General features: G+C 35.4%; 1 protein-coding gene across 1 annotated transcript in view; it reads right to left on the reverse strand.

Moving 5' to 3' along the window:
* Positions 1 to 19642, reverse strand: part of GPC1 (glypican 1) — a 258712-nt gene that overhangs the window by 110143 nt on the left and 128927 nt on the right. The gene's annotated exons all lie outside the window — the stretch shown is intronic.

Consider the following 19642-nt stretch of genomic DNA (forward strand, 5'->3'; position numbering starts at 1 on the left):
ACAACATGTGAAACAATTGTTAATGTTTGATGTGGATAATTTATATAATGGTTACCATTAAAAGAGTTTTTACTATTGAGTGCGTGTATATGGAAGATATTATACACAATAGAAATTCAGAAATTAAAAATGAAGAGCAAACACACCTCATACTCCTCCTGTTCCCTTGCTGACAGGACTGCACAAATAAAATTATGCCTTGCAAATGGTATCTTTTCCAACCCTGCCCTAAGATAATTTAGTTTCAAAGAAGACAAAGATGATGTGATTTTAGAGCCATTGCACAATCCTGAAGATGCTTTTAGAAGAGAACTGTCACAGCATAAACTGAAACATATGTTTTGTTTTGTCTTGTCTGGTTCCTAAGCAGCCTTTCAAATGGGAATGAGGCCATCAGAACCCATACACATTCCTCCTAGCCTCTTCCTTTCAGCACTGGGAGCCTTAGGGCTTGCATTCTTGGAGACATGATGAATCTGCTATGGTCTGTAATTCACTGTGTAAACTGTGGAGCTGGAGAAAATATTGTCAGTGATATTTCAGATAGGTTAGGTAAGTGTTTCTCAACCTTAAGAACTTTAAGACCTGTGAATTTCAACTTCAGCTCCCAGAATTCCCCATCCAATCATGTCAACATATCTTTAAAGCTGCCGAGATTGAGAAACAATGGCTTAAACAGATAAGCATAAGAGGTCATAGCTAATGTCTGCTAGAATCTTTTCTCAATAGGACACCATGCTACAGGATACATGGCTATCCATCTCTATAGCTCTATGACTTCTTCCTGGCATTACGTGGCTTAGCCAGGGAGATTCTTTGTGGTACTTTTTCTGGAACTGTAGGGACCTCCTGGAAAAGCATAAGATTTGTTCTGACTCACAGGAGTCGCATGGCCCATAACATGCTGCAGAATTTTCTTCAAAGACTTCCTTCACTATTTAAAAAAAAATCTTTTTGAATTAATATTTTTATTTAAAAAATACATAGGTTGCTAAAAGGCTTCCCTAGAAATAAATCAATTATAAAAAGGTATATGAATGGAATGGTTTTCTTCCAGTGGTTTGTTGGAAGAAAGCCAATTTCCCCCTTCTGCCTTCAGTCTACTGAACAGATGTAAACAAGGTGGTAGAGAGCATCCTAAGGGACTAAAATGCAGGCAGGGAGCAGATTCATCTGGTATACAAATGATTGTGATTAGTCATTCCTCCAAAAAACAGTCATTTTCCTGACAGGCAAATTCCATCAATAATGGCAGCAATTTTGTGAGAATGCCTATATCATAATTTTAAATTTAAGTTATCATTGTATTCATTGGCTCAGAAATATTATTTATCTCTGCTGTTTACTGTTTTGGATTCTAGAAGCATCTGACAATGTGACTCTTAACATGTGGAGGATTATGGCTTTTAAGAAAACACGCTAGTTTGAAAAGATGTTACGAGACTCCTCCTAATTTTTCTCATTCCTAAGAAGAATCAAAATCCTCTACCTCATAAGGAACATTGGGGATAAATATTATTTTAATGACTGATAAATGGTAATAAAATGAGGAAAAAGTATAGATGGAGAAAAAAAACGAGGTTAAAAATTTCCATCAAGATACAGCTCACCGATTTCAAATACACTATCAAAAATTCATCAGTGTTTCTTATGGTAATAGGACTATACAGGCTTTTGCAAATATAGTTGCAAAACTGATCTTGAAAAAGAGACAATAGCCTTTAAGTCTGTCAATAGATGGAAGTGGCAGAGATGTGTGTTTCCAATTCAAATCAATTTGTCCTCATTCCTTATTTTTGAAAAAAAGAAAAACAGGAATGTTTTATTTTAGTCCTATTCCTTATTTTTGAAAAAAAGAAAAACAGGAATGTTTTATTTTAGTATTAACTAGCAGATTGCTGGATTTCAATTACAACTAACTTTATTTTCAACTAACTTTATTTTCAAGTTACCAAACAACAGGGTTACGTCCAGGGTATACTAACCAGGGCATCTCATGTATTGCCTTTGTGGGCATTGCTTCCAAATATTTGTTATTTTAGACACTGCTATTCAATGAGGAACCTTTTCAGAGCCATTATCAATGTAAAATGCCTGCTGCACGCACACATGGGGATGCATGCGTTCATGTGTATGTTCGTCCGCCATTTACGTGGTCCAGTTGCAAACAGCTCACAGCCCACTAGTTGTCATGCCTCCATCTGAGCCTGAATCGGAAGAGGAAATGGAGCCGGAACAGGACCCTATCAAGGCCCAGGAGATGTGTTTGTGGCTTTGGAGCACTGTAGGGAGGAGCAGGCTGAGGCAGGCCAGGGCCCTTCAGGTTTTGAACAGGGGAGACAGAGATCAGGAGAGGAGCAAGGGCCACCCCCACCTGATCCTAGAGCTAGGAGAGTGGAGAGGAGGAGGGAACAATGCAGGCAGGCTCACTTGCTTGGGAGGAGAGCGTCCCACCCCACCACACAAGGCACACTTGGGGATTGAGATATAAGGAACCGCTGTGAGGTAGGGACTTTGTCGGGAACAAACATTGAATCTTGAGAAAGTGTGTATTGTTGCTCTTGTTCTGTGCCTTTGGAAAACCTGGACACCTTGACGACTAGACCGGCTGACCACGTGGATTTCCTGAATTAGAACCTCAGACTGCATTTTGACTTTTCTCTTTGCAAAGAGGCAAGCTGAGATTCAAGTGGACTCATTAAGTTGACGTTTTGTTTTGTTTGTTATCTTTATGGCCTTGAGGACATTTATATAATAATCATACTGTATTGAAACTGCCTTCAAGGAAGGTGAGTGTGTGAATTTGGGTTGGAGGCTTGCCAGCAAATATGGGAGCATTTGGAGGAAATTTGCAACCATTAAAGAACTGTTTACATTGCCAGCTGTCTACATTGCCTTTGTGCTGTGCCCTGGCTCATCACACTAGTGGGCCATGGCCCAGTGTTTGGGGACCCCTGTTTTAAGGCACCAGACTAGAAATCAGGAGACTGAATTATAGTCCCATTTTAGCCATAAAAGCCAGTTGGGTGACCTTGGCCCTATCAGTCTCTTTTAGCCCAACTCACTTCACAAGATTGTTATGTTGGGGAAAACAGGAGGAGGAAGGTGTGTTGGATATGTTCGCTGCCTTGAGTTATTCATAAGAATAATAAAAGGCAGGATACAAATTAAACAAATGAACAAATAAATAGAAATAGCTAACATATCCAATCAAAGCTAGTCACAGTTATTGGCTTAGCAGCTAATTAGCAAATTTATCTTTAAAACAGACTACACAATAGGACAATTTGTTTATATTATTAAACATTTCTTCCAAATCATTTAGGAGAGTATAAATGTGGCATTGGATATTATAGCATTGCAATCTGAAAATAAGCCAAAATGTCACATTTTTCTTTGCAATATTCACTGCATTCTTGGTTTTGATAATTTGACTTTTTTAAATTTCTCCTTTGATGTAGTGGTATTTTAATGTGGAAAAACTGGGTAACTGTTGGTGATGCTGCTGGTGGTAGTGTGTGCTTTTTCAGCATGCAATCTACCAGACTGGTAGCAGCTTTTGCACTGGGATCACAGCCAGGATCTCACAATGATTAACAGTCAATGATCCGAGAGGCAGGGCAACTATTTCCATTTCCAAGGCCACAGCTGACTAAGCAAAAAAGCTATGCTGATTGGAATGAAAATTTCTGAGAGCAATATAATGAAAGGATTAACAAGAAAGAATCACAGGTATAGGAGGGGAAATAGTTCTCCTAACCACAGATTTCCTCTGCATGTATAACATTTTGCTCATACGGCTTGCATTTAGGGCAGGAAATCAGACAGAAAGCAGCTAAAAAAATTCATTGGCAAGTGGGCCACATTTTCCTCTCCCAAATAACACAATTTGACATAAGGAATGCCAGAGGGGTTTATTTCAGAAATAGCTATAACCAGCATGACCAAACCTCACTTATTTTTGCAAAAATCTAAGCCCTATTATAGTAATATGAGATACTGATGCTGATTGTCAGAGTTGGATTTTATTCACAAATTATTATTGAGCCAACTGATACTCAACAAGCATACACTAGCAAAAAAAATAGTTTAATACTAATTTTGTCACTGAGCAGTTCCATTTAGTGACATTAACTATGGCTTCCCTTGACAGAGAGATATTACTTAAGTAGCTTAGAATTGTGGCATTTACAAATTAAACAAAATAAAAGTGGGTCTTGCAAACCACAATTACCTCTTCAACCCACTGAGTGATCTGCACAAGTTCAGATAATAGGTAGTGGGACTCAGAATTCTATGGGATTAAGAAAAAAGAAGAAGAAAGAAACCAGAGAAGCCACGTGTTTTGAGTAACCAGCTGGAGCTTCTGATTTCATGGGATATAAACTAAAAGGTGCTTGATTTTCCCCTGTGGGTAAATAGAGGCTGCTTCAGGAAATAAGAGGCAGCCTATCTCCAGCAGCAAACTCACTGAGCAGGCTAAGAGGAATCCAAGAGCACTAAAAGATTAAAAAATAACCATCTTTTAAACTTAATATAGAGGAAATCATTTGTTGTCTATAACATAAGCCATAAAAAGACAGCTTTGATCAATAAATAAATTTGATTTACATTAGCTTTGTGCAATTGGATAAAATCCAGTTACCAAAGCCATGCTTGCTTTTAAAATCTGCATATTAGAAACTTGGGTTTGAAAAGGAAAAAAGCTAATATAATAGATCAAAGCGTGACATCAAATGTTTTGTTTTGCCCACTTCTAACTCGTGCAAGGCTAAGAGATCACTCTCTTTGTGCACTTAATTCCCATTATACAGTATCTCTTGAAAATGTTGACAAAAAGAAGACAGTAGTAAGTTCAGTATTGGCTTAATTTTTGGTTGAACAGTCATCAAGAAATGGATAATGTACACCAGGGATTGTCCGACAACAATACATGGGAAGAAAAGTATCTTGCAACATGCTGTATCCAGCGTTTGCACACACATACATACACAAATGAAATACCCATTTTCCATTGTCACAAAACATGTAAAAAAATAAAAAACCAAGTCCCAAATAAACATTGCCAAATATTAACAAACTTTCTTTGAAAATGCAGGTACAAAAATGGATCTGAATATACAAATATGGAAAAAACTGGGGAATCCTTTCCTAGGCAGATCAAAGCCATTTGGCAAACTGAATTTTGAAAATTGATCCAATTGCCTTTAGCTCTGCTACTAAATCAAAGATTTTCAAGCTTGGCTAGCTATGCTTGGCATCTAAAGTATCTGCTCACTGCTAGCCATAACCTTACTACCAGAAGCAAATTCTTATCTGTGATATCACACTGATTTGCAGTGGCACTATGAACACCTCCAAAAGCGTTGTGTAAATGAAGCAAAAAAAGAGGGGAATCCCTGCTGTGTGAAATTCAGGCAATAATTTCCAGACAAATAGCTGTGTTACAGCAAATGCAGCATTTTTTTTACTGCATCTTAAAGAAGTTTATGATCATATAAGCTTTTTTGTATGTTATTAAAAATTGACTACTTCAACAATGTGCAGATACAGTTGTTCTCTTTAAAAATGTGGGAGCAGCAAGACCAAGCATGTACTAAGTTCCTAATATAGTTGTCATCTTCTGAATCAATAATGGTGATGTTATAGGTAGATGTTCCTAGGCACCTGTCAAAGCCACAGACCTCCATGGAACCTATGTGCCTCCTTAGAAAATTTCCTGCTGCTGCTCTTGCATCCTTAGTCGCTATTTGTTTGCTTGTCTTCTTTAGGAAAACAAATGGTAACAGCACTGAAGACCGAGCAGCAATCTTCATTTCTCTTGGATTCTGCACAGATTTGAGCCAGAGGGAAAGGACAAGAGAACAGCTAATGAGGAATGAATCCATTTCAACAGAAATGCATAGGTCCTTTGTTTCACTTACAGTTACTTAGGTTTCTGTGAATATACACACAAAGACAATTTGGGTAGTTGTCGGAGCAAGCATATTGACCTTTTCAGAAGACAAGTCTGTCTCAGTGGTTCATAGAGGAATATGTTGTTCATGGTAAACCTGCTTCACCTAGTTGCCTTTTGAACATCTTACCGACCTAATATCAAAATACCTTGTCATAAGACGTTTCTTAAAGAAGAAATGGGTAGTAAAGCAATTTAGTAACTAGCTGACCCAATTTTTAGCTAAGTAAGACTCATCTTCTGAATATAACACATTTTTTGAGGATGCCTATTAGATCTGTTATAATAGTACCATTATTTGGATTTTGTGCAACTTTTCTCATTCTTGATGCTAAGTGCAGAGACCACGAATATATTTTCTTGGAATTAAATCATGAAGCTATTTGGCACAAGCACTGATCAAAACTTCAATTCTCATCAAGTAAGACGCACATACGATCTTCATAATTTAGTGGTTATGTTCCATTATAAGATTGCAGATGACAAAACCATAAACAAGTTTATCAAGTCTGTAACTGTGGATAAAGCTTTACTGCCTATAGTCATACTCTTCCTTTCACAAGCACTTCTCTTTTCTTCCAATAGCAATCATTTCTTGCAATGTAGCTACAGTATATTTGCTGCTCTTTCCCCTTGCTCAGACATGTGGATTTAAAGGGAAAGCTTGCAAGTTTCCTTTCATGCAACTTAGATAGTGATGGAGGGAACCAACTTATTTTCACTATGTGGCCTCCACTGGCTTGTCTGTTCTTCGGACTCTTTCACATCTTGGTGAAAAGGCTTGTCAACTGCTCCAGTGAATGTCTGTAATGCCCAAGGCCATTTATGGCTCAATCTAATTGCTACAAACAAGCAACAAGCAGCACCAGCATCCAATGGCATCAAAGTCCTCTACTGAACTAGAAAAGCCAAGTAGAGAACCTCACAATTGAATGAAAAGGAGCAAATGCAAGTATAAGAAGATCTGTCTCTAACTCTTAAAAGATATCATGAAAGTGCTATAAGTATTAAAAACTGATTACCATTTTGTGAATCCATAAAGTAAAAAAACAAGCAAAAATCATGTATACAAAACTTTATACATATACCATATGTATATAGACATATATCTTGTCTCTAGTTCTGAATCATAGATATATGAAACTTTGGCTAATGAAGATCACCCATCACTGAAATGAAGGCTGCCCATCTTGGAACTCATTCAGTAAAATCAGTGAGAATTACCTGGAAACATGACTGAATACCTGATTTTGTATATATGGTACAAATATTCTGGTAACAGAATAATAAAAGCAAGTTTAATCATGCCTTCAAATAGAAAAACTTCTACTATGTTGTGCTATTACTCATATTTTTGAGAGTTTTATACCTATTCAACATAGCTTTACATCCGTCAGAAAGTATAGAAATATTCTCTTATAAAACTTATGCAAACAATTATCAAATGATTAAAATATGCAACCATTAAATTGGCACAGGATGAAATCTCTACAGTCTTCCATTATATTAGAGAATCATGCATAACATTTCAAATACAAAAATACATTTCTTGCTGAAAAAGATACTTTAGGAGGCAACCATTTCAAAACTTAATGAACGTCTGTCTAGCCTCAAAATACTGGAATATTCTGCATGGAAAGGAATTGATACATGATTTGAAAATTTTGCTAACCTTGGTCGTTTTGTAAAATTAGTGCTGGGAATCTACGGGACCCTATATATAACTTTGACAAAGAGTTTGAACAATCATTTTGTGGTTAATTATGATAATTTGCACTAGTCCTGACAGAGAAATACTTATTGAAATATGTGTGCCAGAAGTCAAATGAATAATGAGAAGCAGACCACAAAATAAAACACCATCAAACAGGAGGAAAAATGTACATGATCAAATTTTGGTAAAATCATGTGGGGAGTAATTATAGTGTCTCCATTCGTAATTCCATGTAGTTACAGTTATTCAATGTTTTCATTTAAGTATATGGTTTTAAAGAAAATGTTATAGGTCATTACAAAATTAAAATTAGCCTTCCATGAAACTTAGCAAGATCATTCTGATGCAAATAAGTTTGTTTTAATTTTATTGGTGATGCACCCATTTTTGTTAAATGCATTTCATGACTAAATATAGATCCTGGCCTACCACATGTGAAGATTTCCATGATGCCAGTATTTACAAGTTAACACTGTTCCACAAGGCATTAGTAGAAATTAGACAACATGATGCCCACAGATAGGTCCTCAGTTCTGTCCTTCTAGTTTGTTTTTTAAAGTTAATTTTAATATTTTTAAAGCTACATGGAAATCTGGCATGCTTCAAAGAAAATAACCTTTAACATTTTATTTCTAAGAATGCTTCTGTTCTCCAAATAGACCAAGAATATAAAAAAAAAAACAGAAATAAAAATGATTTTCCAGCAATTGCTGAAAAATATAGTTAGAAAGTCTGGCAAAGAGCAACTTTACCAGTTTGTCTTCCAGAAAATATGCATTTTACAATTGGCCAAGTCTCATACCATGGTATCAAAAATCCACTAGCAAAAAGGGGTTATCTATCCTGGAATACAGTAATAACTGTTGGGACAAAGTGGGCAAATAAAGTATATATTTTCAAAACTGACAAAGACACTGACGCCTCAAAGTGTTGCCATTCTCACTGTGTATGGAGCATTAGGTGAGCATCTCAAAAACTGAGTAAACAAGTGAACAACCCAAAAAAGTATCTGAAGATGGATGCCACTTTCTTGAAGATTATAGTTTTTAGGGTTTTAATGGCTTTAATTTTTAATATATTAAAATGGATTTTTGTGTCATTGTTTGACCGTGTTTGAGTTTTGGGTTTTTAGCTTCATGAGTTGCCTAAAGTCACATATGCAAAGTGGGTAGCTATACAAATTCAATCAATCAATCAATCAAATGCTTTGTATTAAGCCTAACAGTGATGTGACTTCTTCCCAAGCAATCTTTTTCAGGGAAGCCCTTTAGAAATGGCATTCATAAAGAATGTTTCCAACCAAATGAAGGATAATTATAAGCAGTACTGGGCTATGGTGATTGGAAAAATTAAACATGATATGATGAAAGAAAGGGAAAGAGAGAAAGAAAATATTAAGAGGCTGAAATAAGAAAAGGTTATAGCATTTATTTTTAAATAAAAAGGCACAATAAAGGGACATGGTTATAGACATGTTAATTAATATATTAATGTGCTAGAAGTAGACATAGAGATTTTCAGAACTTTGTGAAATATTTCAGATCTATGTAAAACCAATGAAACTGGTAAGAAATTCAGAATGGATATCAGAAATTATTTATTTTTCACATAAAACATTGCCAAGTTGGAATTTACTATTATAACATTTAGGATGACTTTTCAAGATTTGATATATTATAGCTCTAATCATAATGACTATAATTTATCCAAGGATAATGCAAAGAATAACTTTCTGCAAGCACACAAGTTTGACACTGGTTTTGGAATTCCTATAAACCCTTATTTGAACATTATGGAAATAGGAATAGACAGGCATGTGGGTGTTCCAAGGAGGCTTTTACAATTTTGAAGAATTCCAGTCACAAATTTAACAAACCTTTTATTTTTCTTAATTTTTGACTTCTCATTAAGACTGAAAAGCCAGGATATGTAGCAATTTTTCATGCCACATATTTGTAAACTTATGTATGTGATAAAAACACCCAAGGTGACAATTGAATTTAGATTTTATTTATATCATTTATATCCTTTTTGTCCTTTTTTCAGATGAAAAAATTTCCAAACTAGTTTCTATATGGCCAAGAAAAGCAGATTTTGCCTCAAAATGCAAAAGGCAAGATACAGAATGAAAAAAGGGGGAATAAAGAGAGAAGAGGAAAAAAGTCCAGCTTGAGCACAAATTCTGAAAAGATGGAATCAGTTAAGAGAGTAAAAGGTTCCCATTAATTGGCAGAAATGATAGAACAAGCTGTTTTCCTTTTGGAATGGCTGTTTGCAGAATTTAGCTATTCTGATATTCTGCCCTACATTTCAGCTAATAAGCATGAAACATCAAGAAATTATCGTAGAAACCAGGTCCATTTGCAGCTTTCAGTTGCTTCAGGTTTTTTCCTTTTTATGATAAGAGAAAGTATAATTTCCTGGTGTGCTATGTAATCCAGATGGCCTGAAAATCTATTTTCTGTCATAAGTATTTCTTATATATAGCTTTATATAGGCCAGAAAGTTTATTTTTTCAATCTTCTTTTCAGTCTATTCTAAAAAGCTGACTTACTTCTACTTCATCCAGCCAAGCCATAATGAGTACATGAAGCATCCAGATATGTTATTTGTAGAACTGCCCACAGCTGAAGCAACTTTGGAAAGTTAGGTTTTAAAGCCATGAATGTTCTGTTTGCTAAATATCTACAAGTTGGGATGCAATAATCTGAATTTTTGATTTCTCCTTGACTGAACCTCATAAATAGTAATAATTTTATCCCAGCATAAATTAGTTTTGAAAATTAGTAGGAAAACTGTTTTAATAACTTTACTTAGATACTTGTGTAAACCATATAAATGAACAAATAGCAAGCTCAACAGCTTCAAAAGGAAGAAGTAGCTAGATACATAAATACCAAAACAAAAAGTTGTTAAAATCTGATAAAAATAAAATCTGTAAAAATAAAGCAAGAATTGTATTAATTTATTATTAACTACAGTATAAATGTAAGAGACAGGGTTAGCTTCCCTTAAAAGTAGCAGTTGTGTGGCCCTTTTGGGGAGGGAAAAAACCCTACAAGGATCTCGAAAATACTGCATAACTAAATGCCCTTTTAAGGGGAAAGATTTTTTGAAAGTATAGCAAGTTCCAGTTCCAGACACACTTAGAACTGATTTTCTAAACTCATATCCCTGTGTTCAGATCTGCTGTTGGGGCCAATGCAGAATAACAGGATTTTATTGAAACAAGACTTTTACTCAGTCTCATAGAAACCTTTGATACTGTTAATCATGGTATCTTAGTACCTATGTACCATTACTTGGCTTTGCTATTAGTCAGTTAATCATGATGGCTGCTGTTTCTACTTACTTATTTTGTGGATATTATTTTGTTATTTAATTTGTTATTTATTTTGTGGAAGTTTTTATTGTTTCAACATCTTTTAAATTGTTTTATAATTTTAGAATTGTAAATCTCCCAGAGTTGAGCAGCTATAGAAATTGTATGTGGGTGTGTGGGTGTATATACACAAAACACAGAGATGCACATTCATTTTAGGTCAAATAGATGATCATTTTTCAATTCTCTGGCAATTTTGATAGGGAGTACCAAATAGTTCTTTCTCTCCAATGCCATGTAATGCTTAATACATTATATTAATATAAACACTGGGAACTGCTATAGGGATCTTAGGGGACAATGTCAATATTTTGCTGAAGGCAAATTCTACTTTTGCATTGTTTCTGAATCAGGAGACCCAGTGCATATCCCAGATCAGTGTTGCTGGAATAGATACCATAAACTGAGTTTGCATCCTGGAAAAAAAGGAGATATTGTGAGTAGGTGTTTTAACGTAAGTGGGAAAAAATTCTCAGAACCTGAGAAAGACATAGTCATTTGCAAAAGCTTACAAGCCCAGAACATCTACAAAATAAGCCGCTTCCTCAATGAGCAATCAGGAAGAGGTTCAGGAAGAAGTTCTCCTACTGAACACAGAGATAAATTGGGGACATATCCAGTTACTAAGATTTTTGCAAAGATTTCCTTATCTGTTAAAATAAATTTGGTTAAAGAAGATTCTGAGAATCTTCCATTTTGGTTGTAAGCAGCTATGAAGAACTGGACAATAAGCAGTTTCTATTCTGAATGAGATTGTACTTCCCTTGAAAAAGCAGCTACATAGCTTGCTCACAGAAATATGAATGTTGCAGTGTTGAAAAGTGCATTTTAGTGCTTTTAATACATCAGCTGCAGACTTTCCCGGACTCTTTTAATAGTTTGATAACAATATTTTTTGAAATTTACTTATTAAAATTCGAGAATCCCCTAGATTAAAAGGAATAAAAATAAATAAGATTGATTATAAGTTGAAAGCTTTTGCTGATGATTTGGTGGTGACATTATCTTATCCAATAGATTCGGTTAATGAATTGGTTGAAATTTTAACGCAGTATGGACAGGTCTCTGGTTTCAAGGTGAATAAGAATAAAACTAAAATTTTACTTAAAAATGTGTCTATGAAGGGAAAAGATACTATAGCTGAAGCAACAGGTTATGATGTAGTTAATAAGGTTAAATATTTAGGAGTATATATCACAACATCTAATGGGAAATTGTATAAGAATAATTATGAACAATTGTGGATAAAGGTACAAAAAGACCTAAATGACTGGCAAAAACTACAACTATCTTTGTTGGGGAGAATTTCAGTAGTAAAGATGAATGTTCTACCAAAGTTTCTTTTTTTATTTCAGATGCTACCCATTTTGAAAAAGGATGCAAATTTGGAAGAGTGGCAGAAGGGCATCAATAAATTTATATGGGGTGGCAAGAAATCAAGGGTTAAGTTTAAGATTTTACAAGATGCTAGAGAAAGGGGTGGACTTAAAGCACCTAATCTGAAATTATATTATGATGCGGCCACCTTAACTTTAGTAAGTGATTGGCTCAATTTAACAAATAAAAATATTTTGGTTCTTGAAGGCTGGGATTTATTATTTGGTTGGCACGCATATTTAGTTTTTGATAAGAAAGTAGATTGGGTGTTTAAGTCACATATTTTAAGAAATGCCATACTTCGAGTCTGGAAGAAGTATTATTACAAATTAAACTATAAAATAGCCATTTGGGGGATTCATGGACAGGCAATTCAAGGGGTTTCTAAGGGGGTGAATTTTGATAATATTTCGTATAAAGAGTTGCTCATTTGGTCAGGTACAGATTGGCAATTAAAGTCTTTTGATTTGTTAAGGCAAGAAAATATTTTACAATCATGGTTTCAATATTTACAAATAATGGAGAGATGGAGGGTAGATAAGAAGGTGGGAATTACTTTAACAGATGAAAACTTGGTAACTCAGATTAAAGATCAGAAATTTGCTCATATTAAAAGAATTTATAATGAGTTAATAAAATTGGATTCGGAAACAGAGTTAGTAAAAGATTGTATGATCAAATGGGCTCAGAATATACAGGAACCAATCTTAATGGATTCCTGGGAGATAATTTGGGTTAGAAATGTTAAATTTACTCAAGCACAAAATTTGAGGGAAATTTTTTATAAAATGTTTTATAGATGGCATTTGGATTCTAAAAATTTATCTTGTATGTAACAAAAGAGATATGTTTCTGTATGGAGAAGATGGATAGAATATATTCAGAAGAAGTATGGAACAACAAAGTTTCATTTATTTTATGAATAATGGATTTTTATTAAATTATGAATTAAAGTTTGCAGAGAGTTAAGGGTTATTGTGATTTTGGTTATTGTATAAGTAGTAAATTTAAGTTGATTATGTTTAGTTTTTTTGTGTGTATGTGTGTGTGTAACCCTGTACTGAGCTCTGTGAAGCCGGGGGGAGAAGGGGGTGGGGGGAGGGGGGAGGGGGGAGGGGAGAGTATGGGTAGTATGTTCAATAGTTCAGATAAGTAGGAATAGTTTTATATTTTTAAGATTTTTTTTCTTTCTTTTTTTGGTGATAGAGGATTGCCCGGGCATTTTTCCCTAGACCGCATCCGATTGAGAAGAAGAGGAGAGGGATAAGCAAGTAGAAAGATGGAGGAGAGAGGGAGGAGAGGAGGAGAGTGAGGAAGAAGAAGGAAGGGGGAAGTGAAAAGATGAGAGGAGGATGCGGTTTGGGGGGAAATGGGTGAGCAATGCCGGAATTTGTGTGTTGTATTTTAACTTGTTATATATCTGAATTTTTTTTTTCTTATGATTGTAATGAAAATAAAATAATAAAATTAAAAAAAAACAATATTTTGGGAAATTTTAATGTACTTTACATGGAGCTGTTTTATGTGGTCTATGAAGTATGCAAAGGACAAAATGCTAGGATTGTTTTATATGCTAGCAAATAATTCTACTTTTGCATAAACTGTACTGGCTAACAATTTACTACCAGGCTAGGTTATAGAGCATATTATATTAGATAAAATGTCTTATTTCATATAGAACCATGATCCTCATTAGAGATTCACTTAGCAGCCCTACATTGAGAAGATGCTCATTTGACATCAACCAGGAAGAAAGCCTTTTCCGTCATGGCACCTGGAAACCTTGTCCATTAAATTAAGTTAAGTAAGTTAAGTTAAGTTAAGTTAAGTTAAGTTAAGTTAAATTAAATACTAACCCTGATCTTTCTGCTATTAAGGTTCCCGCTATTTCTCATTCATCATAGCAATTGAGTGCTATGTTGATGCTGCAAAACTATTATGTGTATTTTACTCCTGTACTTAAATGGCATTAAAATAAAGTTTAATTTTGCATACCACAAAATAGTGCACAAATAATTTGAAATAATCAATGGAAAAAATAGTAAAATTATGGAATGATTTAAGGTGGGAGAACTATTCCATAAAATCAGCAGAGATAGACATTTGATAAAAAAGGGAGCCACTAAGGATCTTTCACCTAGAGACTGCTAAAACCTAGTATGAACTTTGCCAGTTCTAACTCATTATGAGATATAAACCATCTGGGCTTGGTGCTCCAGTCCTTACAGCCCACACTTTTCCAGCTGACATTGTACATTTAGCTTTACAACAAATTGCTATCCAGTTTAATTACTACACAAAAAACCAGTTAAAACTCACATTTCACCTTCAGCATTAGTTTTCACCTTACAAATCACTCACTCTCTGCCCTCAAGAAGTTCTACATCTGTCTTGATAAGATATTTATAAATAACAAAAACTGCACTTTGATCGGCTGTTGCTGTGGGCAGAAAGAGATGTTGAACTTACAGTCTTCTAAAGTTGTATTTAATGAAGTGAGCAAACAAGAATTTATCTGATCTTCTTTCAGAGATGCCTTTTAAAAACTCTGATCCTTCTCAACATGGTGAGAATTATTTGCTTTAATTTCCATTTAAAATTCACCTAAGGAATTCTTTGTCACTGGCTTCAAAAGGCAATAGATAAGATTCCTTAGGTTTTCAAAGATTCTGTAACTTGGTTATGCAATAAAACTAATTAATTAAAAGTACAACTCTAAGATTTCTTTTCTATATCATTAGTTTTCTCTCTTTGTTTATATTTGGCCACTGGTTTTAATGGACAAAAACAACAGACAAAAAATATATTAATAAACATGCAGTAAGAATTTGGAAAGAGTTGGCTCAAGTGACCATTCTGCCTCTTATTAGTCTTTAAAAAGCCGTGAATGGAAAACAAGACAAACTTGTAAAATAATATGGGCAATGATTTAGCAATCATCCTAGAGAATTGGTAAGTTGCATTAGTGCCTGTGGTTAGTCTGCCTTGCTTCTATACAATCAGGCATACTGTACCACACATTCTTAGCATTTCAAGGCTTACCAACTGCAATTAAAATCTTTTCTGAATTTCTGTTCCTACCCTAACTAAATATAGCTATAAAACCCTATGTGACAATTTTGATTTTTTTTTTTTGGCTCCCCAGCCCCAACATCATGTACATACAGTACTTTACTTTGTAGCCATTATTATGACTACATAATAATAATGAGAAACACCGAAATAATTTTTAGCATAGAAATAGTAGGGGAATTTGGCCTAGATAAATCTGCTACATTAGCAATAAACTGAGGGAATGGACAAACAGTAATGGAATTGAAATGCAGAATGGCCAAATGATCAAAAAGCATCAGGATGAAGCCTACAAATACGTGGACATTTTACAGTTGGATAGCATCAAGCACAGACAAGCTAAAAATGCAATTAATACAGAATACATCCAAAGAATAAAGAAATTGTTAAAGACAAAAGTGAACAGTGGAAACACCTGCCAAAGCCATCAATACCGGAGCCATACCTGTGATACAATACACTGCTGGAATTATTAACTGGACATAAGCTGAACTGAACAGTTTGGACCGAAAAACAAGAAAATTGATGTCTATTCACTATGCATAACTATACTTCCCCATAGTGATATTGATAGATTATATCTGCTCAGCAGTAATGGAGGCAGAGGTTTACTTCAGATCAAAGAAACTGTCAAAGAAGAAAAGTGTGCATTGGCTGATTATGTAAAAGACAGGTGAGAATAAACATTGATTCAAGTTAAAAGCTGGAACTTACTAAATGTACAGGAAGCAAAGAGTAAATATCAAAATAATGCCATAAAAACATGAACAGAATGCTGGCAAGGAAAAGCATTACATAATCAATTTCTACAAACAATTGGAGGGAAAATAGATAAAAATAAAACCTGATAATGGCTTACAACTAGAACAGTGGTTCTCAACCTGTGGGTCGGGACCCCATTCGGGGTCGAACAACCATTTCACGGGGGTCGCCAAACAATGCAGTCCGCCATTTGTTTCCCCCTTTTCCTTAGCTATACTACTCCCTTTTATTCTATTGGCTTTTGAAAGCCAATAGAATAGACTCTCTTGAATAGAGTCTAATTCTATTGGCTTTCAAAAGCCAATAGGAATTGTCCAGGCTGTCTCTGCCCTGCTGAGCCTGCCAAAAGTCCCATTCTGCAAACGGTACTGCACCAGTTGAGTAGTCCTTGACTTACGACTGGTTGAGTAGTCCTTGACTTACGACCGGTTGGGGTTGCAGCATTAAAAAGGTTGAGAACCAATGAACTAGAATATTAAAAAAAGAAAGTGAAAGCTTGATTTTGACTGTTCAAGAGCAAGATATATAAATTAATGCAGTCAAGACCAAATTGAAAAATCAAGTGATTCAAAGTGCAAATGGTGCAAAGAAGCAGAAGAAACAGTAGATCATGTTCTCAGCTCATGCAAGAAAATCGCACAATGCAATTACAAATAATGACATAACAGAGTCAGCAAAATGATTCACTGCAATATCTGTAAAGTAACATGTACCAATAATGAAAAACTGGTAGGAACATAGAGTTGAGAAAGTAAAAATAAGCATGTTAAAATATTGTGGAATTTCCAAATACAAACTGATAAATTCTTGGCTCATAAAGTATCAGATATAACTGTATTTGAAGAGAAGAAAGTGTGGATAAATAATGTAGCAATACCAGGGAACAGTAGAAAAGAAGACAAAGAATTGTAGAAGATTACAAAATATCAACATCTGAAAATCAAAACTGAAAGTTTATGGCATGAACTGGCCATAGTGGTCAATGTTTATTAACAAAATAGGCTGTAGGCTAACTTTTTCAGAGGTTTTACCAGTTTATAAACAGCAAAATAGAAAAGGCCAGCGTATAGCACAATTCAATATGTGGCTAAAGGAGTGCTGTAAAGGGGAAGGCTTTGGATATATTAGTCACGATGTCAGTAGCTGGTCCAATGAAAAAATGTACAAAAGGGATGGTTTGCATCCATCAAAGAAAGGGACTGAGTTACTTGGCTATAAATTCACAGATTTTCTGGAGGAATATTTAAACTAAATAGCAGGGACAGTGATTTAATTGATACAGAACATCCATGTCCCAGGCAATCTAAAAACTATAGGGCTATCAGTGCATGTAACACAGATGTGTGTGTGGACAAGAATACCAACCTTGCTGTCAAGCAAAATCAAGCTTTCAAATAGGTGGTAACTAACCAAATAGGTGGTAGGACAATAGGGGAACTCAGGCACCACACAGGTTATGTAGAAAGTAAACACAGGGCCGATCATAAAGGACTCAAATGTCTATACACCAATGCACAGAGTATGAACAGCAAACAGGGTGAACAAGAAATTCAGGTTAATGAGGGCAGATATGATATTGTTGCCATCACGGAAACATGGTGGGATGAAACCCACAAATGGAACACACAGCTAGTGGGATTAAATTGTTTAAAAGAAACAGACCAAATAGGAGAGGAGGTGGAGTTGCTCTCTATATACGAAATAACTACATCTCTACAGAAATACAGCACAACAATGATGAAAACTGTCTTGAATGCATTTGGGTCAATATAAAAGGGAGAAAAAATGACATTGCCATAGGTGTATACTATAGGCCACCCAACCAAACAGAAGAAATAGATGAACTTTTTGCTAGTCAGCTAACTAAGGTATGTAGGAAGCAAATCGCAATAGTAATGAGGGACTTTAACTACCCTGACATCAACTGGGAGACAAACTCTGCACCAAGTGGAAGATCAAACAGATTCCTGACAAACCTAGCAGACAACTTTGTCTCCCAAAAAGTAGAGAAGGGAACTAGGGGATTAGCCCTAGAGATGAAATGATAGAAGGTGTTGAAGCCACAGGAACCTTGGGAGGTAGTGATCATGCAATATTGGAATTCAACATTATGGAAGCACAAGCAATAGGACATAGTCAAACTAGAGTCTTGGACTTCAAGAGAGCTAATTTCAATAAACTTAGAGAGGGCTTGGGAAGGATTCCATGGATGAGAATCCTCCAGGGGAAAACAACTCAAGAAGCTTGTGAAATTCTGAAAAGCGAGATAATAGAAGTCCAAGCACAATACCAACAAAGAGGAAAAATAACAGCTCTCAAAAGAAACCAGCATGGCTGCATAAAGAACTCTCTGATAAATTAAAAGATTAAAAAAAAAAACAAGTATAGAAAGTGGAAAGAGAGGCACATAACTAAATCAGAATATCAACAAATAGCCGGAGCCTGCAAAGATGAAGTGAGGAAGCTAAGGCTCATAATGAACTAAGGCTTGCAACCAAACTCAAAAATAACAAAAAAAGCTTCTTTCAACATGTAAAAAAGAAGAAAAAAGTGAAGGAAATGATTGGTCCATTAGTGGGTGAAAGTGGCAAGAAGATGACAAGCAACAAGGAGAAAGCAGAACTATTTAATTCGTTTTTTGCATCTGTCTTTACACAAAGGGAAAAAACAGACCAACCTATTAAAAATAGTGCCATAAATAACAGTATAGAAACACAAGATAGGCAAGAAAATGATAAGTGAACACCTGTCCAGCCTAGACAAGTTTAAATTACCAGATGGATTACACTCCAAGGTTCTCAAGGAGCTGGTAGATGTGATCTCAGAACCACTGAACTATATTTTTCAAAGATCTTGGAGCACTGGGGAACTACCAGAGGACTGGAAAAGAACTGATGTAATTCCCATCTTCAAAAAAGGGACCCAGGAAATTACAGCCTGACCTCAAAACTTGGGATCCCGATTCTGGAAAAGATAATCAAATAACGAATCAGCAAACACCTAGAGGCAAACAAAATCACTACTAAAAGCCAACACAGGTTTGTCAAAAACAGGTCATGCCAGACAAACCTTATTGGATTCTTTGACCAAGTGACAAAATTAGTGGACCAGAGGAATACTGTGGATATAATTTACTTGGACTTCAATAAGGCATTTGATAAAGTAGACCACAACCTACTACTTGAGAAGATAGAAAAAATGCGGGTTAGACAGCATCACTACCAGATGGATTCGTAGCTGGCTGACCGGCCGTACTCAGCATGTGGTCTTCAATGGAACCACATCTACATGGAAGAAAGTGTGTAGTGGGGTGCCCCAGGGCTCTGTTCTGGGCCCAGTACTCTTCAACATCTTCATCAACGATATGGACGAGGGGATA

Source organism: Crotalus tigris, unplaced genomic scaffold (genome assembly GCF_016545835.1).
Source record: "Crotalus tigris isolate CLP2741 ecotype Arizona unplaced genomic scaffold, ASM1654583v1 scf7180000023658.1318691, whole genome shotgun sequence".
Taxonomy (NCBI): domain Eukaryota; kingdom Metazoa; phylum Chordata; class Lepidosauria; order Squamata; family Viperidae; genus Crotalus; species Crotalus tigris.